The sequence below is a fragment of the Athene noctua genome, chromosome 3 (genome assembly GCF_965140245.1).
Source record: "Athene noctua chromosome 3, bAthNoc1.hap1.1, whole genome shotgun sequence".
Taxonomy (NCBI): domain Eukaryota; kingdom Metazoa; phylum Chordata; class Aves; order Strigiformes; family Strigidae; genus Athene; species Athene noctua.
The window spans coordinates 47787196-47808536 of NC_134039.1; the positions used below are offsets into that span (position 1 = coordinate 47787196).

The window sequence follows — 21341 nt, forward strand, 5'->3', positions numbered from 1 at the left end:
ATATGCAAAGCAATTTTTTGGGAAATTCAATACATTCTCATAAGTTATTTGAAAAAAGCATAATAGAACAGTTTATGTTTAGATAAAAAGATGAGTAAATATTAAGTCTCTTTTAGAGTTTGCTTTGAGTTGAGTTGGACATGCGCTATATGCATTTTCTCTCACTTCTGACAAGAGCATAAAGAGCAACTGAGACAAGGTGAAAAAAAGCCAGAAGTCTCAGGCAGTACCTCCTAAACACCAAAAGCAACAAATAGGGAAAATGGAGCTGACTGTATTATCAAAGATTGACAATGAGTATTAATACGATACAAGCCATTCTACTTTTCCTTCCTTTGCATGCTGAGTCTCCAAAGCTAAAATTATGCACTGAATATTTGTTAGTCCTGCATAGATCTTACTTAACCAGCTGAAAGTAGTAACACAAACAAAAGTTAAAGGGAGTTGTTAGCATATTTTGCTACTACACAGAAAAGCAAATTCCACATTTATATCCTTTACTGAACAGCACAGGTTCCCTCCTTCATTCCCTCTCTATAGATAGAATGCAAGGAATGCAGTTTCTGTTTCTCCATCTGAAGTCTGAGAAGCGAGACAAAGAGAACTTATAAAAAATGTTATTCCTAGAAAAATAAATTCTATAAGCCTATTATAATGGATACTCAGCCTGTAGCAGCTAAGAGCCAGACTTAGGACTTGCTACTAGAAAGGCTGAAGTTCTGGCTCCTGGAAACAGACATGCTTAAAGAAGCTAAGAAGTAATTTGACAGTTAGGAAACTATCGGAAAGATACCTTTGGATAAGACGGACATATAGATAAAACCAGAACAAAAACAGAACAAAAAAAACCTGAGAGGAGTCTAGAGCAATGCAAGGCAACAGACTTGAAGTTTCTCCCCATGAAGTTTTTTTTACCATAACTCATTTTGCAGATCTGTCCCAAGAGAACTTTTCTATTTTGGGTTAGTAGCTTATGAAGTGACTTTTGTAAAAAGGTAATACTGACATGAAAAACAATAGGACCTTTCTACCCATTTGCTTACTGGCATGATACTAACCTTTAAATAGGCAAAGCAGAACAAAAATGCAGAAATTATTCTGGAAATGTTGTGCAAAATAAGTATACTCACTACAGACAGCTACAGAAAAAGGCATTTTATGCAGAAAACGATCTTGGACTTCACCTCAACTCAGCCAATTTCAAATGGATACTCCGTGAAGTATCATATTAGTCACATCACGAACAGACACACAACATCTTACTTCAATGACATGTTTAAATTAGTTGGCGAGCCAGCACCTTGCTCTGTCTATGAAATATTACATCTATGACCTCCAAAATCTAATTTTATGAGAAGGACCAAGAACAGCAATAGCTTCCTAGATGACGTTTAAGCTGGAGAAGAGCCCAGCAAACTACCTGAAATATCTCTTTAGAAACTTGTTCATGTCTTTCCCTGATGTAGCAGTTCTCTAATTCAGCTGCCTTGCTGGAAATCGGAGATAATTGTTAAAGCCTAAGGCAGTGCTTGCAAGCCTGTCTAGCAAGGAACAGTGAAGAAATGACTTTCCAGACTTATCAGAGCAGGCTCTGCCAACCAACTTCTCCACTGGTTCTCACAGCAACTCTGCAGCCAGTTTACAGACTGGCAGGATCTCCTTGGGTTCATGTTTATTTGCTCATTTCCCTGTCATGCAGGTACCTGTACCAGCAGGCCACTGTTTGCCAGGAAGATTTTATGAATGAAGAGGGGAAAAAAAAAAAAAAAAAAAAAAAAGAAGAGCAAAGCACTTTGAGGCAATGATGATCGTAAGTAGTCTGATCAATCAGACCTGGCTGTTTCAAAACTATTGCTTTGCAATTGACATTTCACTTGGAAGACTGACACTGCAGAAGTAAAGCTTCAGAATAGGTTTAGGTCCTTCTTCCTTAATCTTCCTAGGGGAAACCAGCACCTTGTGTAAATGGTTTCTGCCTCTTGCTTCCAAGAGACAAAAATATGATGCTGTCCTGAAAAGCCCACATTCTCCAAGATCTTCATTGCTTTTTACATTCCCATACTTCTTCTAAAATCTCTCCATTCAATGCTTTTCACTTCCTATACAAAACACCTTCTGCAGGCTATGAATGGTAACACTGGCATTTTCAAGAAAGGCAGAGAAGTAAAAATAATTCTAAGACACAGAGCTTATTCCTCTATGCCCTTGGGATGGTGAGCTGCAAGACCAGCCGCACAGAATCAGAAAAATAATGTAAAAGAAGAACAGTTTAATAGCTTTTGCTTTACAAACCCTTAAACAGCATTTCAGGTGACATCCTCCTACAGTCTCGTATGGTATCTGTTTATCAAATACTAGTACCTTCCAGAACACTGATCTCCAAGGCAGGAGATCCACAATCAGCCATCCCTCTCCTAATTCAGCTGCAACAGGGGAATCCCTGGATCTGGACATTTACTTTCCATAAGAACCCCATGAGAAGGTCCTTTGAGTTAACTGAGGAAAACTAGACATAATGCCCAAGTAACATCTCTGTTAACCCTTTAACAGAGACATTATTTACTTAAAGGGTTAACACAAATCTTATTTAGGAAGTCCATCAGGTAGTTTTAAGCATCCCAAATAATCTAAAGTGTTTGCTTAACAAACATATGCTTTGAAACAAATAGAAGACAGTACTCTCAGTCTCCTAGCTGGACATGTGCTAAAGATATTTTTAAGTGGGTATCATGCCTTTAATTTCAGCACCTCCTTTACTCACCATTCTGATCTTGACGTCAGGATCAAAGTCCTCTGCAATAGCTAGTGATACCACAGGCATTTCTCTGCACCATATTAGACTGCAGTGGTATGATTTTCTACTTCCCAGAAGGATAAAAACTTGAACTATTAACTTGGCTTAACAAAAGTGACATGGTGGGTTTGAGGTGTTATGAGGCACCTTTCAATATGCAATTCTAAATTTTCCTTTTACTGTAACAACGTTCTCTAAGGAAGAAGTTCACTTGAGAATTGTTCACTAAATTCTTCAAGGATGCAAAACATAGCAATGACAGGTTATATTATTCCTCAAAACAAATCTATATGTGAAAAAAAAAAAATTGTTCAATCTTCTAATACGTACTCAATGGCATATCAGTTTGGAGATTGCAACTCATGTCTGCAAATCAAAAGTAAACATATACTTTTCACTGCAGAATTTAAAAAAACAACAAAACAAAAAAACACCAGAAAAAAATCCATAAATCTCTAGACTCCTCTGTAACAGAATGAAGGGGGAAAAAAAAAAAAATCTTCAATTATCTGCAGTAATGACAAACTATAGGTTTTAATACTGAAATGAAATCCAGCAAGGCTTACACTTAACACAAAAGAAATTTCACTTTTTAAAAGAACTGGCCCTTCAAGAATCTTCAAAACCACAGGAAACATAAAAGTTTTTTTAAACTAAAATATGAAAGATCATCATCTTTTCTAATTGGCATAGTTACTATGTAATGCCATTTAGTATGGCTCCACTGTAAAAAAAATCCCTTAAGAGAAAGTTTTCGATTAAATACAATTAACTCACTTGTATTTTTCTTTCAAAGTAAAGCATTCCTAAATTATGACCAACCATCCCAAGATAAAAGCCTAAATGAAACTGTTTCAGTAATTTACTCCTTTGAAGTTCATCATGATTAACATGTGTCAGTTACATGATGTATATGGGAATAATATACTTCTGCTGCCCTAATGGAGGCTCCCTTAACCACTTCCATATCTACCTCTCTTCAGAAAACTAGATTTTTAGCATTACATTTCTTACTGATCCAGAACTCTTCCTTTTTTAAAAAAAAGTTTTCACAGTACATGTTTATAGTAAGTCCATCAGTACTGAGCACATTTCTACAGTCGCAAAGTCTAATAGCCAATTTAAAGAACAACACATCATCATTTTAACACTATCAGAACTCAAGAGATTCTTGAGTATGTTACATATTTAATTTAACAAACAAAACTCGATCTTAAAAAAAAAGAACCAAAACCAAAACTCAAAAGGCACCATAGCCCGATTTAGAACTTTGTTAGGACACAGAAATTGTGACAAGAATTCTACCTCATATTTTAAGGAGGTTTTCATAAGCAAGGTCAGTACCTTGGGCTAACTTCATACCATTAGCATGGCGGCCCAGTAACAGCTTTCTCACAACAGATCTAAAAAGTACAAAATTACAGGACACCAAGTCATTTACTGAGCAAAAATTACATGGCTCCCAAACTTTTTATTCTGCATATTCTACACCTAATTCAACTTATACTGTTCTGTTCTCTAAAAGTAAGCACAAAACTAACTTACACATATATTTTTACTCAAAACCAGCAATGATTTATATATGCATCTGAAGGGGGAAGCACACATTAAGAGTCTGCAAAATTAGCAAAACTCTGCACTAACATTACACATCATTATAAAAATTATACGTTAAAAATTTACCACACTTTTCAGCCAAAAGTATCTAAATATGTTTTATAAACTACAGACTCTGGTTTTCCCTGCAAAGAAAGTTTAAGAGGAAAAAACCCAGAGGCACCATGGCTGAGGAGCAAGCAGCAAGAAGCCAGTGAAGAACCAGTAAACAAACCATAATTCAATACAGGCCCTTCACCAAGAAGGACAAGCACCACAACACAGGCCTGACAGAGGGGGGAGAAGAAAGTATGAGTCCAGAACTGACCCCTTACAGAAATATATGCTAACCAGATTCTCATTTGTGATCTCAGTAAACACTGCTCTCACAGGCACACGGAGGCAGTGTTCAAAAAATGCATAATCCCACAGGGATTCTACTGACTATACATTGTGGCACAATTGTTACTGTAATTGCTACAGCGATACAAGACTTAGGTTCTTATGCTTTAGCACAAGTCTAGCACCACTACTGCCTATTTTATATAGAAAGATTTTTACCCAAACCCTGGGTTACAGCAGAAAACAACACCTGCATAACAAGAAAAAAATATCTCTACCTGGATATTGAAGCATAAACAGGCAAGATTTACTCCAGCAACTCACAATGTCACAGCTACACATTATAAGTCCATCCTAGTGTAAACTATGGATTGTTCACTATCAGCAGCATATTTGCTCTATGTGCATTGCACAAGTATAGTCTGAAAAGGAGGAAGAGGGTACAGCAGTGCTTACGCTGACTGTATGATCTGTTAAACACATTACTGTTACACACATACTCTGTTCAGTTACACTTACTCATTTAGAGAGAAAATGCTCAGTTCTGGTATTCAAGCATACATAAGAAGGGCTTCCATTTCTTTCCCTGGAATCCCAGAGGCCTAGATGCCTACCTTTTAGCCAGCTGAAGTCAGAAGAGAGAAATTTCACCTCAAGCATTAAAATTAAGTGGAGGAAGAGAGATGGGATAAATCTGGATCTTAAACTGACACCCAAAGATTCATAACTGAGTCTGGGTATTCACTACCTCACTTGAATTTGAATAAAATTTCAAAAAATATGAAGAAGAGGAGAAAATGAGCCATATATTACTTGAATAGACATCTTTACTACTTTCACAATAGTTTTAAGGTAAGTGAACACACCAAATAAAACTAAAACCTTCACCTCACCTGAAAGCATTCACTCCTCATATAACAAACACTTTCTCTTTTAACTGCTTCATCCTTTTCCTGATTACATAATCCTCCTATGCCCTTACAACTTAGCATCTTCTGATATTAACATATTTTTGTTTACAATACCAGCTTTTTTTTTTTTTTGTGTAACAATGGTAGTCATTCCTTAACTATGAAGTTACAGCTAAACCCTGCTTTCCAATCTATTTTCATAAATGTCAGCAACCTTCCTATGGATACAACCTCTTTCATCAAGTGAAGCTTCTTTTCAGAAAACAACACAAACCAAAAAAATATCAAGAGTGCAAAAATATTTTCTAAGCATTTAACTCCAGCGTCATTTTCAAAAGCAATCTTGGGTAGATAACTCACTTTGAAAACTGTATCATGTTTTAAAGTTAGAAATTCTGAAAACAATCCTGTTTATCCAACACTTTTAGACTAATGATTTTCCAGAAATTTTCTATAGCTCTTCTTATACTCCATATTCAGAGAACTGCACAATAAATTGTATGCACATGAAATGCACTTTAATCTCGGCCTTGTTTAACATTGCCTTCAAACACACTACTTTGGAAGGAGAAAAAGCTATGAAAACATACAGATTCGGTTTTACTTTTAAGAATTACTTAAATTGTTACAGACAGCACAGGCGGTAATACTGTGTTGGATAATCTCAAATTATTGCTTTTAAGACCCCATATTCATTCACTTGGCCAAATTACAGAATGCACAAGCCTTTTATGCCCAAATACCTCCTTTAACCATCTTTCAGGCTGAACTGATCAGGTTTGGGTTTTTTTTAAAGTAACTAAGATAGTTCAATCATTTCTGGATTTTTTTAAACAGGAAAATATCCCCCCTCCAGCTGAAAACATTTTAAAATCTAGTCTGTCAGGATGCTCTAGCACTTGAACACTGTGGAAGACTGACATGCAGGGTATGTTCTTGTCTTAGGAAGGCACTGTGTACCATCACAAGGAAGACCTGCTCAAGTTTGCTTCAGCTGTAAGGCACTGCAACCCCACCCTGCTCACATGCTACACTGAGATTGTACAGAATTTCACAACTTCTCTCTGCTGATCTACAACATGTTTCACCTTCTTGCATGAAACCTCTGTGCAATGGTGTGGATGTAAGCCTAGCCACAGGATAGATAAGGACACTTCATCCTAGGACTGAGGAATACTTTTAATTCTCCTAAAAATCAGTTGGGTGCCATAAGGAGGATAGCTAGGACACCAGGGAGCAGGAAACCAGAAGAATTGGAGTTCAGAACAGGAACAGAAAAAGAAAACTGTAGAAAGAGACAGATATGTAAAGATGCTGACAGGAAAGCAGAGTCCCAAAGACCCAGCCACTACATCATGCACTTCAGACCCTGACCCACCATTTCTGGATTTCCTCCTTCTTTTGGTGCACAGCCAATGGACCAGGAACCACTCACTGTCAAGATGTACCTCTATCTTCTTCTAATTAATGACACAGACACTATAGAAAGAAAACAACGTGTCTAGATAAAGTGTTTAAATGTCACACATGCAAACTGATTTTATGCCTGTCCCTTAAGGGTTTTTTGGGGTTTTTTTAAATAATGCTGGGGGAGCCACACAACAATTTTCACAAGTGGCTTCTGCCTGAAATATTTCAAAAGTCTATGCAGAAGCCTTAACCATTCACAGCTGTAAATTAAATGAAAGATATTTCTGTTATGAAATATTAAGCCAATGCTTTTCTTTTCTACTTGTAATGCATGGCTGTCACCTCAGTGAGGCAACGTAAAAATACAACTTCTGCAAAAGCATATTATAAAGCACTTCCATGAAATTGTAATGAAGAAACTGGGGAGAAAACATTAATCTAGAATTTATGTCTAATTTTGGATAGCATGACCTGAACAATGGGATTAAAAAAGAAAAATCTCAGTGAGCAAACAGCACACATCCTGTCTAACAAATGAGGCCAGAGTCCTCTGTGAAAAACACTGATCAAAAAACTATGTAACAGTGATATGCAGATGGAACCTGACTTAAAAAAAAACCTTCATTCCAGCATTTCCTAAATTCAGACTGCCTTGAGTTTGCAATTTTAACAGCCGTTGAAGCAGGGGTTTATGTACTGACTGAGGGAGGAGTTTGTTTATAACAGAACTTCAAATGCTCATATAAACAATGACCTATATCCCTCTCAGTTTATGACCTGAAAACGAGACAAGTTTATGACACGGCAATACAAAGACTAATCATCAGGAAGAACAATGAGGTAATCCAAAACTTCACTTTTCAATCTTAGATTGCTGGGGAAGCAAAGAAACCAAATGAAAAGAATAGACGAAAAATAGTAACAGAGGTACAGGGACAAAAACCCAAAAGTTAAGAATATGTAAGGTAGAAAAAGAAGGCATTCTGGGAGCACAGAAGACAAAAAAAGACTAGCTAAAGTGTTCTGCATTTATCTAAAACCCTCTCTTCTGATAAAAATTAAGTTCACAGCATCATGTGCCTGTATAAACACTGGGAATGCCTTCACCACTTGATCGAACATAGCTGCTTCTATCTAGATTTACATAGTAACCCAATTCAAAGCTTCTTGCACTAAGTAATAAAAAGAAAAAACCAAATGTTTTAATAGCTGAAATTTCAAAGCATATTTGATATTACAAAAAATGTAAAGGAAATATTACAAAATGAGTATGTGAGGGATATCACCACCTCAACAGTGTTGCATAGATTTTTAATCACTATCACTTCATACATCCACCCCAAGTTTAAATTAGCTCCTCAAAAAAGATGTGTAATTACAAGCTATCACTAGGAGTCTCATTCTTGCTCAAGGGACATATTTCCATTAGTAATCCTGCCATATGTAATTCTGATTTTTTGCCGATTTTATTTTGCCAGTTTGATATTGTCCACCGAGGTTGAACTGCTGACAGGAGCAGGATCTGGTGAGGTTTCCAGTATATGACAAGAACTTGCTATGGAATCCAAACCAAACCCACTCTGTCAGCACTGTCCAACTTGTTCTAAGATAGCACCTTTACCCTCACATGGCTGAACTGTTAACTCAGAGAAAAAATACTGAGTGGTTCTTCAAAGAAGAGAGGGAAAAAAAAGAAAATAAAAAACGGATAATGTGGGCAGAACTGTGGTAGCTGCATGCAGAGAGAAGAAACACACCACCAAATGGAATTTTCTTTTGTTAATCACGGCAAAATTTGGTATGTCTTCTGCATTTGACACTACAAAGCATGAAGGCAACTTATTAGGCAAGACCATTTTCACTTTTTTTTTTTTGGTTTCAGTATTAAGAGTTTAACACTGACAACTGGATTATTTTAAATGCTCTTCATGTGTAACAATTTTAGAAGATTACCTTCTAAGCAAAATCTATCATTCTCTTGAGGTTTTCTATGCTTTTTTCCTTTCCAGTAAAAACAGTAACAGATATTTTAAAGTGTCACTACAATTATTAGTGACTAAGAGTTTTCACAGAAACATGTTCACAACCAAAATATCCATACCTCAGAAGGATCACAACAAACCCACACAGTTTTATGGAGTGCCATGACAAGGGTGACATTAGAGGAATGTGAGCTCATTCTGACCCTGTGTTAGTCAATGAAAGACTATCCATTCATTCGACAAGTTGAAAGTCAAAAAGACAGACATTGAATAAACCTGACAAAATTTCAAAGTTTTACTTAATTAGAGAGGAAAGAAGGGGGTTAGACCATCTTCCACAAAAACCCTAAAACTTTTCATAAATGGCAAGCTATATGAGGAGTGCTGGATAAACACATCAACTTCACAAAATTAAATTATATTAGCAGGACAATTAAGCGTTTAAAGTAAAAAGCACATACCGACTCTTTACACAAAAATAAATAGGAAATTATTTTCACAAAACTCCCCTCTCCTAATACCCCTTCCCGTGAATCTAGTGATACCAACAGTTTCCCAACACAACCCTGGTCAAACCTGGCCAGGAAGACTCAATGATAAAATGCCAACAACCACCAGGCCTCCTCGACATTAGCAGTCTTCTCTTACCAGTGGACAGATAGATGACACAGTTGTGGTAAGAAAACTCTGGAATACACTCTTTAAAAAAGACTAGGCACATAAATGCTGAAATACACAACCCATGTGTTCTTCTTGCATTTGGCTTGCTGGATTACTGCTCTAGAAAAAGAGGAAACAATATCAAACAGAACACAGCAGCATATTTACTATAAAAACATTGCTTTTCTCCTCTACACACAGAGTATTAACTGACGGGCTAGGTCCAAGCTGACACACCAGGCACAGAACAACATGGCCCAGCCTGCACAGACTCTTCCTCTCCAGGATGCTTTCCCCATCCTTGTCCTTCTCCTTGCCTTGCCTATCAAAGGTCTATGCTTACTCCACCATGGCTAGGACCCAGTCTTGGCCTTTCTATAATACATAAGGAATATGGCACTCAGGAGTCCCTTGGTGCCAGCAGACAAATGTCCTTCCTTTCCCCAGAGCCACAGTGCTCCAGCTGTGTCTCAGGGCTGTTTGGAAAGCCCAGAACTAAGAAAAAGGCAAAGTGCTGCTTATTCACAAGGCAAAGCGGAGTAACAACAATTTTGTGTTGAACATCCTGCTCCTTCCCCTCAAACAAAATACTCAGCAGTTCCCCAAAACCAGGGGGGATTGTCTCCCCATCACCAAGATAAGGGAATGGTATCCACAGGCCTCCAGGGAGGGTGGTGCAGTGCTTTGTGGTACCCACCCCCTGCCCCTACACAAGCTGGGTCAAGAGGGTCTCTTAAGATCCACAGCCAAAGGGAGAAGGCACAGCCTTACCACATGCTGTCACCTACTGTCATTGCCCTCTCTCCCACTGAAGAGCCCAAGTCCAACCTAGAAAGAAAACCTAATCACATAGAAATAGCACATATCTACCTAGCTGAGTATGTATATATGCTGTTTAGCCTCAGGACAGACAAAAGCAACCCATACTTTACCAAGCGTGACCCTCATACTGAAGCATGGGCTTCTGACAAGCTTCACAAATTTTTCAGTCTTTCAGGCTGACCTTCATGGTTGACAAGGAGGTCTGAGGGCTGACTGTACCTCCCCTGACCTAAAGTCCTGGATACCTGACCTAGACACTGCTAAGAAATAAGGTAATTTCAATTGTTCAGATTAAAAAAAAAAAAAAAAAAATTAAAATAATCTACAAAATCTCATTTATTCTTTAAACTGCAATGCAATGAAGAGACTTCCTGTTTGTTTAGTTTTACAAGTACCTACTTCTTGAGACTTCAGATTCCTTTGAATTCACTCTTCTCTGAACTACAGGATCCCTCAGAGAAAGAGAAAGACTTTGTAAATTGAAGAACTTGGGATGTCAGTAAACAACACAATAGAAAATTAACTTTTATAAGGACCGTTTTGGCCTCAGATTTTGAGACTCTCGACTTTTAATCTTCTACTCTGAAATTTCAGCTGTGCTCCTAACATATAGCTCCTGAAATATAGCACCTGCTCGAGAAGTGGTGAAAAATGAGAACCAAGTTACTCTGTAATAAAGCTGTAATTCTTGATAAATCCAATTTCTGTCCCTTAAATTATTTACATATGACAAGTCTGTTCTGTACAGGTGTCATCCTATCAGCAAGACATGATGCATTTATCATTTAATTTAACATGTGATTTGCAGCCTAAATTCAAAAAACATGGGAAAAGTAACATTAAATAGATGAAACATTGCTAAAGCTACAGCAAGAGGTGTACAACAGCTAAGAGAATGTATAATTTGATAATAAATGTCACCTAATACTGAAAAAAGTGAGGTTTATTTTCAAGCATATTTCAAGTTTGCCCTCAAAGTTGCATTACTACAATTAACATCTTTGCACATCTGCAGCATCCACAGACTTTCAGAACTCTTACAGTTACAGTGCAGAGCCATATTATGTGAGAGGTCTCTGAGAAACTGCACATACCTGTGAATAGAAATCCAGCAGGCTTCTTCAAAAAAACAAATGTCTACTGTACTATATAGTACTGTCAAACTGTTGTTTCACTCAGATATGCCAAAATAATACCATAAAACTCTGCAAATGCTGATGAGTAACATGCCTAACTGTGCAGACAAGGTATCTGATATTCCTAAAACACAAGCAAAGTTACTGTTTGGCCACAGACACTGACGGTGAAAATATTTCAGATGTAAATACCCACAATCAAAAATGATGTAGGATGTGTTCCACTACATACCAGTGCAGATGAAACCTCTAGGTGCTAACAATACAAGAAGTGTTACATAAGACTATGCCCTTATTTTTAGAAGCACATTACAAAATTAAGTACTGCACTGGAATCTCTTGCAGAGCCATGGACAGTTACATCAATGTGCACAAAGAACAATCGCTCAGTTGGAGCAGAATATTAAGATTCGATTCAGATTAGAGTTCTCCCCTGCCAATTCCAAAAACTACTGAACCATCTGAGACTAAGAAAGTTGATTTGCATACATTAAAAAAACCCCACAAACACACTACTAATCATAAATACAGATATATTCCCTTCTATAAACAGCAGAATAAAACCTAGTTTCTTACAGATTTATTCTTTTGTTTCTTAATACTTCTCCCACACCCTGATAGCCCTCAACTTCCTTCCTTTTCCACATTTCTTCATGACTCTCCCTCCCCCCTGCTCCAGGGAAAAGAGTCATGGTGCAGACACTCTCGAAGTCTGCATGCACTCACAGGCTGCCTGACCAGCTGCCATCCTACAGAATACATACTAAATCAGGTCTGACCATCTCTTTTCCAAGAGCGTGCACTAATTTGGACTTTCTTTCTCTACCTACACACAATTTTATGAGGTCTGTAGGACCATAATTGGAGTCTTAATTTCTCTTTCTGATTTAAGTTCCCATATATAAATATAAATTAAATGCTTAACTTTTGACTTAACTCAAAAGTTACCTATATATATTTATTGTATTTTAAATTTTTATATATACATACACAGATATACACTCACCGGAAGGAGGGACGGACAAACGAAATAATCTCATAAATCACACTTTCTGAGAAAAACAGAATCAAAGCTTCCTAGGTATTTGCTTTATTTGAACAGTGCTGGATACTGCATTATGAACCCAGCATGCATTTGCCTAGATTAAACTTCACTCTTCCCTCACTGCCTCTGATTTTCACTGTTTTTCTCATTTTTACTTTTTAAAAAATGACAGCTAACTTTGTCATCATGCATCCCACTGCTTCTTCAGAACAACCCAACCTGAATTTATCAATATTGCTTCCCCTGTTTCTTGCAGATACAGACAAACCAATCCATTAAGCACATTCTACTATCAACAGATTTTACTACCAGTGTTCATTCATTTGCAGTCTACGTTATTTCTCTTCAGGCTCTTTGCTAAATACATTAACAGCATGGCCTGTGGACTATGCTTAATCTACTGAGTTTTAAAATACACCTCTCAAAATGTTTTTGTCTTAAAAACTGGACTCTTCAGATACAGGTATTCACTAGTATAGAAAAGTCCAGCAATTGTATACTGGAATACACATGTGCTACAGTTAAGGGGCAGTTAAAGACACCTGCTCTCAGCGAGCCACTGCTGGCTGCCAACCAGACTTACACTTGGTCATCCCAGTTTTCAAGACTTGTTGAGCTGTTGTTATGAATTCAGTCTAGTAGCATATTTAAGAAAGGGAGACCTGGAATTGAATCTACAGTTAGGACCCTAAAAGAACTGTCAGATGCTTTAAACAAAACCAAAGCAAGGTCATTTAAACTAAGATACATGTCTTTTGGAGACAAAAAAAAGATCAGGACCACAACTAGTATCAACAGTTAGCAGACACCTAATGAAGCTGTTATGAAAATACTACTTGTCATCAAGTATATACTGTTGGTAGTCACAGTACACACCTACCTGAAATAAGGAAAGCTCAGAAGAGCACCAGTCTCTTGAAAACTGTATGTTATCCTTTCAAAAAATTTGGAATACTTCCTGTTTCATCATAGATGTCCCACAACATACATGATCTTATATATCTGAACTTCCATGAATTAGGGGGAAAACAAATCATGTATTTATTGCCCAAAACATATCATCCTGAAAATGCCAAAAAGTTTCCTAAAAAAAATAATAAATTAACTCCATATCTCAATAGCACAGGAATCTGAATTCACTTCAACTTCCACCATAAAATAAAGAGATACTGACTTATTCTCGTGTACAATGCTGATCTTAATCAATTTCCTAGAAATACGCATCCACCCCCAGTAAATAAGCCAATAAATTAAGATTTCAACATAGGACATTGAAAAAACCTACGCCGCACAGGGAAGTATCGAGAAGAGTATCAACACTGTAACAAATTAAACAAATATCTCATATAAAGATATTTTTTACTGCAAACAGTTTTACAAGGGGACACAATATTGCAAGGTACTTTTAAGGTTCAGAAATGCTCATCATCTCTTCAGTCTCTCAAAAGTTGATACTGCATACAGCTCTGATTTCTTTTTGAAAACCTTTCAGATTTCCACTTCTCCACACCACAAAGCATGCTATAAACTCTCAGGAAGATAGAGACTTTCTTCTATACATTTCTTTAGCCTACTTAGTCATTATATAAATATATAAATACATACCGGCTTCACTGCTATTTTCCTACTCTATACTTTTTATTTTAAAATTATATTTATATGCAACAAGTACTTTCTCACAAACTGCATTACTACTGAATGGTGAAAGACTCCAAGCATATACCTGAACAAGTCCCCTACACAGCAGAGCAACAGAAGGAAGGTTGGCAGACCTTTTTTCCACCATTATAATTTTCTGACAACACTTCCTTTCCAAGAACAGTTTTCACAATTAGAACAAAAAAATGCATTAAAAATAGTTACAAAGAACAGTCAGTCTACCTTAAACAATGCAAAGTTTTAGTAGGCTGGGAGGGGAAAAATACTATTCCAGTAAAACTTGACCAAAAAAAAAAAAAAATCATCGCACACTCTATACTTGTCATACAGTGTATATCAGTCCACTGACACAAGCATTAGTTACTTATTTTACACTAGGATGGGCATCTTCCTACAACCTTAGACAGAAAAGATTAGATATAATATTACATTATCATTGTCTGTGCTACGAAGGCAGCCTTAGAAAAACTTGTTTGCCAAGAAGTTGCCTACTAATCTAAACATTAACAGTTTACAATTTAAAATAGTTGGTGGCTGTTTTAATGTAATTAATCATACTGCTGCTTTTTGGTGCCTGGAAACTCCTTGCTATTGTTTTCAAATAAACGCAAATTTAGATTGTAATGAAAATGTTGTGGGCATACTGTTCTGAAACATGTAAGGACAAACAATACAACTGCCACCTACTGAATTTGGTATAGGACCATTTTGGTGTTTTTAACATTGCTTTCTCTAACTATATATGTTAACTGGTATCTAGCTCCACAGAAGCCTTGAACCATGCAAGTAAATAACGGGAAACCATTATCCTCTTACTACAGACTAGAATTTGGCTATAAATTGGTTAAATTACTTACCCAGAGTCACCCATCACTTCAGTAGGTAACTCAAAGACAGAAAGCATGCTCCAACTCTTATGGTCATGCTCACTGGATTCACTGGACGCACATAATTCACTGGATTACTGTCTGCTCAGTGAGAGTAATACAAAGTAGGAGCTTCCATTTTACTTCCCACAAATACACCAACATTTTATACTAATTTTAAATTTTTAATAAACTATACCTTTCTACAAAAAACTTGACCTTAGCCAACTATATTCAACCATCATTGACCCCAAATGCATAAAAAATTGGAAAGTCAGAACTTTGAAGATGCTTCAGAAGTTCATTAAATTATTCACTGCAACCAAGAAGAATCCTAAGCAACACAGGGTACAAGATGATACTTAAAAATACTCCCCAAAACATTAATGCAAATCAAAAGAAAAACGAGAGGAAACAATGGTTTACTTACTAATGAATTTCTGATCAACAACCCTTGCATTGTTATTCAGCAGGAAAAAGATGTGTCTGCAAAAAGTCTCAATTATAAACTATCTTTAACCTACCAGTATGATTTGAAAGGAATCCACCTAGGAAATGTAGAGGGTTGTAAAATTAAATATATTAGCAGTGTAAAGAGCAGTCAGATGGCAGAGCAAGCAAGCCAAGGGGAAAAATAATGCACACTTTTCTGTAACACTACTGATAACCTACTCTATCTCAAGACAAATCGGGGGGGGCTCAATAACTGATTTGGGCAAGGATCATTTACACCTTGATTTGGGGCTTATTATACAACCAGACCAGAAGCTGAACTAGTACACCTACCACAATACAAATATTCATTTTTTAGCAGAGTATTATAAATTAAAGTTAAAACATAAATTAAAAGCAATCTCAACATTTTATTGTTCTTTTTGTGTTTGATCAGCAAAAATAAAAAAATATTTTAAAACCTATGTAGATATCTCTTACTGATTAGTGCATACCATGTTTGGTATACACACACCCTCTCTAAAAGCAAAATTATTCCGTAAGAACAATTTTAAACATCCTACTGTCCAATAATTTCATTTGACACAATTCTTCCTATGCTGTTATAAAGCACAATTAACCCATCCTGAAAACTCTCAGACACAAAGTTAACTGTCAATGTGCAAGTAGGTGCTTTTAAGTCAATGAGACTACCCAAAAACTTTCAGTAGTTCATATGTTTTTACAGGAACCTTGGTCAGGAGACCAATGCAACAAACACAAACAGAGAACATCTGTGCTAAAGCACATTTGGAAATAAAAGAAGAAAAAATGTCAACCTTATTCAGGAAACACAACTGAAACAGGTTGTTCTGAATTGCTCAGTCCAGTATATCTGAAACAATCAGGATAAATCTCACTTTAAAATATTAGCAGATCTCTGTCATGTAGAAGAACACTTACATCCAATTTTTTCTTTATTTACACCTCAAAAGCCCAAATGAAGTAAAGTTAACCAAACTTAAACTTCTTGGATTTTGACAAGCACTGTAACTCATTTTGACAAGCACTGTAACTCATAACAATAATTTTTTAAAAATTATCACTTACAGAGCAGACATTTAAATCTGTGGCAAAAAAAATACTGTTTTGACCTCCTACAGAACTGTACTTCTACATAGACTGCCACAGACATTTCTATCCAGGCTAACATTTAGAAACATATACAACAAATATGACAAGTATTCTGCCAGGAATTTAAGAAAATTTTTTTAAGAACACATTTTTTAAGGTGCTTTTTAAAAAAATCTGTATTCAAGCACATTATAGCTTTAAGGGAAGATATAATTTAAAAAAAAAAAGTTAAAATACAAGGACTTACCTACTTTAGTACAAAATTTTGTTCTTGGAAGCTTAGGCACACTTTTCTATACTACCTCATAACAAAACAAGCAATTCAATGTTCTCTTAAGTTTCCAGATCAAGTCAGAAAGCCAGGTGCAAGACACCTAATTTTAATTCAACTATGGTGTATTTTTAAATTCTATTCACTTCTTAATAACAAAGGGGTGCAAGACATTTCTGAATTAACAAAGTTACGATACAAGATTGCTTTAAAGCTATAATGAGGTTACAACTTTGCAATTACTACACAACAGACAGACCCTTGCACTAACACAAAAATAAGTAAATTTTTTAAAAAGCTACAGCAGAGGCTAAAAAGGCAGTAACATTTCTAATTTCAGAGCTAATTTCTATCTAGACAGAAACACACTGTATAGCAAATGCAGGAGAAATACTTTCTGAGAGCTACCATTTCACTGCAGACACACACAACTTTCATATGAAGGGACCAAGGTACAGACCAAGATTTACAAGTGCAAACAGCCACTTATGGGACCAGGTTTTAGCATCAAACTTCAGGACATGTTAACTACCCTATTTTTTCCACTGAATACCAGTTCTCTAAAATTGGATTCTTTTAAAGAGAATTCAAAACTTTTTTTTCTTTATTCCAGGGTTGTTTTTTTTTTTTTAAATTTTCAGTTCTTAGCCAAGGGCTTTTGCTTTCATTTGTTGATAAAAAACTGACACACAAATGGGTTACAATAACATCGACTACTTTGACAGCAATATTTTCTAGAAAAGACATGTAGACAAGGTTTATCTACTACTACTACTACTACACTCTTAGTTTTATCAACAGCTTCCTGAAAGTGAAACGGAAATACACTTGCAAGTCAAGTCAGTCAGCTGAACATAGCAAGTATTCAAATCCCTTCCTAAAAGCAGAAGCAGGTGACACGTTGAAGTTTAGCATGCCAGCTGAATTCTCAACATAAACAATAGTGGAAGTTGGGGCAGGGGGGGAAAGGCATTGGACACATACATAGTCTTCAAGATGATAGAACTGGATCTTGTGAGTTGCGTTCTATTAACTTGTCACTATAAGAGAACTCGGAGTACATCAACATACACCAAAACACACATCCCAGTTCTTCCAGGTTCAAGCAAAGATGCCTTTGCAATATATAAACCTAAACAATTATTTTGCTCTTGCAGGTCTTTACAAGTCTTAACAGTCTGAAACATATCCCAGTTTCCAGAAACACAGAGGTTTCCACTAACTGATGTGACAGCAGGTTCAATCATCTTAAACTCTCTTCCTCCAGATGAAGAGTTAAAACTAGCACCTGGTCACCAGTGCCAGGTGTTACTGCCATGCAGGCACACAGGAATGTCTCATTCACACACTCAAGTCACATGCACACACATACGTACACAAGAATAAGGCACAAAAAGTTCTTATCTTCCCCTGGGGATAAATTAGTGCAAAGTTGGAAACAAGTTTTTCCCTGACAAAACAGAGTTACAGCAGAAATAAAAACATGCTTGTGTTAGATGCGGATCAGCAGCTTCTGTTGCTGCTAATCCACATCTAACACGAGCATGTTTTCATTTTCTCGTATTACAAAACCTCCAAAACAAAGTTCCTATAACTTCACAAAAAAACCACCCCAAAACAGAAATGCTACACCTAAGATACAAGTAAGCACATCCTTGCTTCCGTCAGGCGCTTACCTACACTAACTACAGCGTAAACACTGCCTCTCGAACCCCTCCCCACCGCTCTAGTGTCCCCCTCTCATCCCTAACCTGTCACCCGGTCCCACCTCCCCCTCGGGTCAGGTTCACGCTAAACCTTCAAACCGCCGCCCCGGCGGGCAGGGGAAGGCCGGCTCCCTCCTCCGGGGGCACCGCTCGGGAAAGCGGCTCGGTCCGTTTCAAGTTTGTTTCACAAACACGTCCGAGGGAACACCAGAACCTGTTTACACATCACCTTAACTGCTGCCGGAGCAGAGTGGAAGAGATGCGAACGAGAAAAATATTTTTTTGACAGAAAACCAGCCAGCAGCACCCCCGTCTCACCCCCTTTCTTCACTCCGGGCCTTCCCGGGGGCCGGCGGCGCAGGCCGCAAGGCCACTTCGGCGCAGCGCGCAGCCCGGCGCCGCCCGGGAGCGGGACGGCGGCAGCCCCGGCCGTGGGTGGCAGGTTTCGCTGCCCCGGCGCCGGGCCCGGGGGAAGGCGGCGGGCGAGGGCCGGGCGGCCGCGCACCCCCGCGGCAGCGCGGAGACGGGCTCGGCGGCGGGGGGGGGGAGGTGGGGGGGCGGTGCGAAAGGGGGGGGCGCGGAGGCAGCCGTCGCTAGGCCCGGGGCCGGGCTGGGGCGCGCGGCTAGGCGACGGCGGGAAGGAGCCGTCCCGGGCGGGCCGAGCGGGCCGCGGGGCGAGCTGCCAGCGGCGGCCGCGGAGGATGCGGGGCCCAGACACCGCTGGGCCGCGGCCTCGGCCTGCCCCGGAGCGGCGCCCGGCGGCTACCGCCGCCCGCGGCCGCGGAGGAGGGCGGGGGGCGGCGGGCCGGGTCGGGCCTGCGGCTGCGCTCCCGGCTCGGGCGCCGCGCGTCCCCCCCGTTCCCCCTCGGAGACAAAAGCAAACGGAAACCCGGCGGGACGGCCCCGGACCCGCAAGGCCCCGCCGCGGGCCGCGCCGCCGCCCGGCCCTCCCTCATCGGCCCGCGGCCGGGACGGCAGCGGGGCCCAGGGCGGCGGCGGGGGCCGGGGAGGGGGCGGCCGGGGCCGGACTCACCGCATGAATTTTCTTGTCCCGCGGATCCAAGATGGCTGAGTATCCAGCACGGAGGATGCTGGGGGAGCAACCTTTACCCTCTGACCCGGCCGCCGCCGCCGTGACCCCGCCGCCGCTCGGCCCGGCAGCCAGCGCCGAGGGGCGGGGGCAAGCGCCGCCGCACGGCCGGGCACGGCCTGGAGGGACGCGGCCCCGCGGGGAACGGCGCGGAGGGGCTGAGGGGGACGAAGAGGAGGAGGAGGAGGAGGAGGAAGCAGCAGCAAGACTCGGCTCCGCTGCGCTCCCTCCGCCTCCCGCGGGAGACGCGGCCCAGCGCTTGGAGCCGGGCCCGCTTCGGAGCTGCCGGGCCCCGCCGCGCTCCTCTGGCCTAGTGCTGCCGGAGGCGCCGGCGCTGCCAGAGGCGCTGCTGGCCGGGGACGCGGGGCAACGGCGTCTGGCCCGACACCCATTTTGTGAGGGGAGAGGGCGGCACAGCCGGGTCTCCGGCCCGGCCCGGGCGGCGCGCAGGCGGGATGCGCCGGCCAGACCGGGGTGTTGGGACGAGCAGGGTTCGGGGGCAGCGGGGCTCCCCGGTTCTCTTCTCACCCTGCGGCGGCAAGAGCCCCCAGGGGTGCCGGGGGCTGTGGAGGCCTACCCCGGGCGAACGCGGTACCCCGGGAAGAGCCCCAGCGTCCCGAGGGGCTGCCCCGGCCACTGTGGGCCCGGCCTGCAACGGCCTGGCCTGGCTGCAGGCTCTGCGTTAGCCTGCGGAGGATCTGAGTCAGGAACTGCCGTCCTGCTTGGGTAAATTGCGTGAAAGCTCGTATTCTAGCTGCCGGTGAAGTAGTGCCTTGCCGTCCACTCTTGTCTGTTACTAGAATGGAAGAGCATTGTCAAGATGACACAACTGGACTTTTTGTTGCTCATTTATCTTGAAAACCTGTATGTTATAACTGGGTCAAGTATAGCAAATGCAGATGCACAAAACACTCATACTGTAAATAATCAATTTCAGTTAGACTGTCAAGGGTACAAAAGCTAAGCCTGTGCACCAGTGTTACTTGTGAACTGGCTTCTCTGCTCCATCAAGAAAAACAATAGTGCTTCTACCTTAATTTTGATACGAAATAATCACAAAGTTTAAAAATTTTTTTAAAAAAAGAAAAAAAACATATACTACTTTGCCAGAGATAGTGTGTTTCTGTCAATTTCACATGTGCTTTCTTCTCAGGTTTGATTTTGAAGCTCCAAACAATTTTTAAAATTGAGTATTCCGTAGGTTACATAACACTAGAATTTAATAGAAATGTTAGTACTACAGTAACTGTCAACATAAACATGTTTTGAAGATGAAAGAACAATCTTTCATCTAAGCTAGGAGACCAGTTTCTTAATGCCACCACCTTTTTTCACAACACACAATTGGGTGCTGAACGTGGGTGCCATATCATCGAAATGAATGTCTATACGCTTTGTCCAGGAAAGTACTGCATTTTACTATTCTAGTATTTTTAGCCTTTAATTTGTCACTTAAATATTCATGCATTTGTTATAAAAAAGCCA

At 39.9% G+C, this 21341-nt stretch overlaps 1 protein-coding gene across 2 annotated transcripts in view; it reads right to left on the reverse strand.

The window, feature by feature from the left end:
* The window catches only part of CNOT2 (CCR4-NOT transcription complex subunit 2), a 91116-nt gene extending 71234 nt beyond the window's left edge, over positions 1 to 19882 (reverse strand). The window contains exon 1 of one of the 2 annotated variants that reach the window (XM_074901516.1): positions 19800 to 19882. The gene's annotated coding sequence lies outside the window, so the exon portion shown is untranslated. Of the gene's footprint in view, positions 1 to 19084; positions 19197 to 19799 lie in introns of those variants that run through there. The other variant, XM_074901517.1, reaches the window with a different exon arrangement.
* Positions 19883 to 21341: the final 1459 nt, after the last annotated feature.